Source organism: Mobula birostris, chromosome 3 (assembly GCF_030028105.1).
Source record: "Mobula birostris isolate sMobBir1 chromosome 3, sMobBir1.hap1, whole genome shotgun sequence".
Taxonomy (NCBI): Eukaryota; Metazoa; Chordata; class Chondrichthyes; order Myliobatiformes; family Myliobatidae; genus Mobula; species Mobula birostris.
The window spans coordinates 105,022,691-105,028,690 of record NC_092372.1 but is presented as its reverse complement, the minus strand read 5'-3'; positions in this window follow the sequence as shown (position 1 = coordinate 105,028,690).

Here is a 6,000-nt window from a genome sequence, read left to right as displayed (position 1 = left end):
TCACATTCTCCAGCAGGATTGTGTGAGGAAGAAGGGAATAAGAAGGAAAGGGGACAGCTGAAACCCAGAGTTTTAATGCTGAGCTGTTGGAACACACCTGTATTTTCACACTGAATAAAGTTCTACTTCATATTTCCTCAAACAGGTTCATGGAAATAATGAATTACAAAATTTCTCTTCCAACTTAACTATTGCACCAGGTCTGTCTGATATACACAAAGGTGCCAATTCATTAACTGCTTGAACAGTTCAGCAATAGGAATTAAGGACTTCCTTTGTTATTATAGTTTTCTTCAGTCACCATCTCCTCTCAGTATTTCACAAGATAAAGGAAAGCAGTTAGAAATTGCAGGTACAAACCCACTTCAGACCAAAAAACCTGTTTATAAAATTAGCTGAACTATGCAGAATGGGAACAAGTAGTGCATTAATCTGGGATCTAGCAATGGGCTTTGATTAAACTAGGAAAGATATTTAGGTCGCATAAACACATAATATATCACCCAGATTCATCAACATAAATGTGGAATATTACACAGATTTTTGATACAGTGAACTCCTGAGCTCATCGGGACCAGTACATTTTAGTCCAGTTAAGCGGCTACCCCAATTAACCAGTTTCATGAAAACAGTTTAAAAGATATAAAAAGGCACAAACTACCATTTAAGTGAGTAACAAATTATGTACTTAAATGAAATATAGAAAAAAATAGAACACTATCAATACCTCTCCAGTTCTGTTAAAACTGTACATTAGTTCCTAATCGTCATTGACAGCAGAATTTATCCAGTGTACACTGCCATGTTCTTTAGATTTACTGTAAATGAACAAAATCACAGACACCTAGTGCAGATAATGGACTGTCTTCACACAATGCTTTTGACGATAGCTCTGCTTCCAGATGAACTCAATGCCCTCTATGCTCACTTTGACCATCAAAACATGGAGAAACCATCACAAGCTCCCACAACCTCAGATGATCCTGTGATTTCAGTCTCTGAGGCCTACGGGAGGTTGAACCCTGAAAAGCATCCAGCCCAGATGGGGTACCTGGCCAAGTACTAAAGACCTGTGCTGATCATCTTGTTGGAGAGTTTACTGTGATCTTTAACATTTTGTTTCAGCAGTCTGAGGTACCCACCTGATTCAAACAGACTTCACTTATACCAGTACCTAAGATAAACGTGGTAACCCACGTCAATGATTTTGTCCAGTAGCACTTATATTCACAGTGCTTAGGTGTTTCGAGAAGTTGGTGATGAAACATATCAACATCTGCCTGAGAAGCAACTTGGATCCACTCCAACAGGTCCACAGCAGATATCATCTCATTGGCTGTTCACTCAAAGTTGAAACATCTGGACAGCCAAGATGCATACATCAGGATGCTTTTTATCAACTAGATCTCTGCACTCAACGCCATCATTCCCTCAAAACTCATCAATAAGCTTCAAGACCTTGGCATCAATACTTCCTTATGCAATTGGATCCTCAATTTCCTCACTTGCAGACCCCAGTCAGATTAGATTGGTAACAACATCTCCACTATCTCTATCAGCACAGGTGCACCATAAGGTTGTGCGGTTAGCCCCCTGCTCTACTCGCTTTACACTTATGACTGTGAGGTTAAACACTACTCCAATGCCATATTCAAGTTTGCTGGTGACATCACTGTTACAGGCCGAATCAAAGGTGGTGACCAGTCCGCATTAGGAGGGAGATTGATAACCTGGCTGAGTGGTGCCACAACAATAACATCTTACTCAATTTCAGCAAGACCAAGAAGCTGATTATTGACTTCAGGAGGAGGAAACCAGAGGTCATCAGAGGATCAGAGGTGGAGAGGGTCAGCAACTTTAAATTCCCCAGTGGTATTATTTCAAGGGATCTGTCCTGGGTCTGGCACACAAGGGCCATTACAAAGAGAGTGCAGCAGAGCCTCTACTTCCTTAGATGTCTGTGCAGATTCGGCATGACATCTAAAACTTTGACAAATGTGTCAAAGCCTGGTATGGAAACACCAATGCCCTTCAGTGGAAAATCCTACAAAGGGTAGTGGATTTGGGCCATTCCATCACGGTAAACCCTCCCCACCAATGAGTTTATCTACATGAAGCATTGTCGCAAGAAAAACAGCATCCAACTTTAGGGACCCCTGCTACTCAGTTCATTCTCTTTTTGTTGCTGTCCATCAGGGAGAAGGTACAGGAGCCTCAGGACTCACATCACCAGGTTCAGGAACAGTTATTATACCACAACCATCAGGCTCTTGAACCACAAAGTAAAACTTCACTTGCCCCATCATTGAAATGTTCTCACAACCTATGGACTCACTTTCAATGACTCTTCATATCATCTTCTTGATACTTATTGTTTATTTATTTATTATTATTACTGTATTATTATTTCTTTATTGTTGTATTTGCACACTGGTTCAATGCCCGAATTGGCGCGGTCTTTCATTAATTCTATTATTGGTAATGCTCTATTATGGATTTATTGAGTATGCCTGCAAGAAAATGAAACTCATGAATTAATATATATATATGAATTTTATTTAGTGACATATATGTATTTCGATAATAAATACAATTTGAAGTTTGAATTCCAAATCTTCATTTTCATTGTTGCATTCAAGATGGTTGTCGATAATTTCAAGTTCTTTGTAGTACCTAACTTGTTGAAGTGTGTATGTGTGTGCCCTTAACTCCTGGTGGAGCCGGCGGAGTTGTCAGGGCACTGTCATGACAAGCTTTTGCATTGATTGTTTTTGGTATGCTTATCGTACGGCGTGTCTTGGGCATCTGAAACCTGGCGGAGCCTATCCCGATCCCCCTCCAGGTTTTTTTTACGAGGTTGAGTTGTTAGCTCGACACTCGACCCAGGCACAGATGGAGAGCGTGCAATGGGAGCTGGCCGGATTTGAACGTGGGACCTCTCTCCCCAAAGTCCAGTACTGATGCCATTACACAACCAGCCAGCATTTGCTGAAGTAGTGAAGTAGTGAAGACATTTCATTTTCACCCCCAGCTGCTTTTGGCATCTCCAAGCATGAATGCTTGAAACCACAGTGAGCAAGACAGTTCTGAATTGTCCTTATTACTTATTTCTTGCCAACTATCACTGACAAAAATCACTGCTTTTTGATCACAATCATATGCAACCAAATCTATTTAAGCATGGTGCGGTGTCTAACAGCCACAACAACTCAAAGTGACTGACGCTAATTTGAAGCTGTTCAGCTACAGTCTCCTGTCCCAATTAAGCAGAATGGTGTCCCAAATAAATGAAGGGAATTCAACTATTTTTTCAATTAGTATTTGTTCTTTAAGAGTTGTCCCGATTAACTGGAATCCACTGTATATCCAGATGTTAAAATTCAAATAAGAATGATAAACTAAAAACTCAACTGCTGTTGCATCATTTCTTCCCATGAAGGATGTGAATGATACATAACAGCCATGAGCAAGCAATCAAAGGAATTAGTTCCAATCTGAGTAATGACTTATTAATGAAGAAAGGTGAAACACTAATTGGCAAGGCCTGCAACAGTGGGAATAACATGAGCATCAAGATGATGATTGGTAATTGGCTTATTATAGTCACATGTACTAAACTATAGAGGAAAAACTTTGTTTTGCATGCCAGTCATACAGATCATTTCACAACATCAGTCCATCGAAGTAGTAAAAAGGAAAAGCAATGACAGAATCCAGAATATGGTGTTGCAATTACAGAGAAAGTACAGTACAGGCAGACAATACAGTGCAAGGCCATGATGAGGTAGTCTGCAAGGTCAAGAGTCTATCTTATTGCATCGTCCATCTATTCAATGAAAGTGGGACGGCTGTCCTTGAGCCCGCTGATAAGGCGAAGAGAGAATATCCAGAGCATGCGGATGTTTGATTGTGTTGGCATCTTTTCTGAGGTAGTGAGAAGTGTAGACAAAGTCAATGGAGGAAAGGCTGATTTCAATGATGGGCAGAGCTCTGTCCACAATTCATAAATTTCTTGACGACTTGGACAAAGCAGTTGCTATACCAGATTGGGAGATCCCACTGGGATGCCCATCTCAGTGGGCAATGATTGCCATAAGATCAGTCTTGCTACAACTTTATAAAACATACAGCTGGAATTCTGTGTGTAGTTTTGGTTGCCACTCTATAGGAAGGATGTGTTTGCACTGGAGAGAGTTCAGACGAGGTTAACAGGAAGTTGCCTGGGACGGAAGAGAGACAAGAGAAGTTGTGAAGCATAGGAGTCTGAGGAGGATGCTGACAGAGGGCATGAGGAACCATAGAAAAGACAGAATTTTAAAAAGGCGCTCAGGAAAAGAAAGCATGGGGTGAAGATGAGGAATAAGTGGTTGACAGGTGAAATGAGGAAGATCTTTTTCACTCACTAGGTGACACTGTAGAGGTAGGTATTTATTACATTTAAGAAACATCTAGAAAAGCACTTGAAATGCTGAGGCATAGTAGGCTACAGACCAAGTGTTCATTAATGGGATTGGAGAAGGTCCAGGAAGTACAATGATTGAAATAGATTTAGAAGATCAAAAGACCTGTTAATGACTCCACAAAACAAAGGCTGTTCTCTCTATCACAGCTCTTTATTCCAATCTGATCAAGGACCCGTGGAGTTCCGCAGGAAAAAGTGGGGTGGGGGGTATAACCGGAAGTCTGAGAAATCGATGTTTCAGTAATACCCCACCCCCCATTCTCCATTCCCCATACCCCTTTCCCTCTCTCACCTTATCTCACCAATCAACTTCCCAGCTCCTTACTTCATCCCTCCCCCTCCAGATTTCACCTATCGCCTGGTGGTTCTCTCTCCCCTCCCCCCATCTTTTAAATCTATCCCTCAACTTTTTTTCTCCAGTCCTGCCTGGTTTCGGCCCAAAACGTCGACTGAACTTTTTACCATTCATGCTGCCTGGTCAGGTGGAGGGGCAGGCAGTGTTGAGGAAGTAGGGAATCTGCAGAAGGACATAGACAGATTGAAGACTGGAGGAGCTTAGGAGGAGAAAATGGCACCTAACAGCGACTCCTTTGTTCACATCTTCAGAAACAGCTCTATTTCCACCTTTACTATCTCTATTTTTCCCTTTCAGGGTTCTTTTGAAGACCCTGACCTGGAGTTACACAGTGACTTCGGTTCTTTGTGGGAATGGGACCCACTCTCAGGGCTTCACGACTGGCCAAGGGTGCGGTCTAAGAGCTTTGCTTGCCTTTGGAGGTCCAAGATCTCGTGGCGCTGGAGACGGGCCGACCGAAGGTCCATGTCTCTGCAGGAATCCAGTGAGTTGTGAGAAATGAAAGATCAAAACCAACAAGCTGGCTGCTGGCTGTGTGCCCAGAGACCCAAGTTCTTTGGGCACAGAGCTCAGAAAAAGCGATGCAACAAACTTTTAACATCGTAAATCAGCAAGTTGTTTGTTATATCTCCCCTCTCACTGTGAAACGGAGACATCTCTTTCTCCCTTATTAGGGAGAGAGAGAGAGCCTGTGGTATGTTGAATACCAGGTGAACAAGCAGTCTTTGGGGTACTGCAAGTCTGTGTCTTTGCTGTTGTTTTGCTGCACGCTTGAGTGCTTGGTGGTGGGCGCCGTGGCTTTTTTTTGCTGGTGGGGGAGGGGGAATCATTGCTTGCTGCCACTTATGCGTGGGAGGGGGGAGCTGGAGGGGTTGCTTTGGGATTCTAACTTTTAACTGTCATTCATTCTTTGGGGGCTGTCGTGGATGGTTGCGAAGAAAAAGTAGTTCAGGATGTATATTGTACCCTATATTTTTCTGACATTAAATGTACTTTTGAAACCTTTGAAATGGAATACAGTGTTGGGAAGTGTATGGTCATGCAGAAAGAATAAAGGGGTAGACTATTTTCTAATCAGGGAGAAAATTTAAAAATCAGAGCTGCAAAGGGACATGAATGTTCTTGTTCAGGATTTCCTAAAAGTTAACTTGCAGGTTGTATCAGTAAGTAAAGAAGGCAAGTG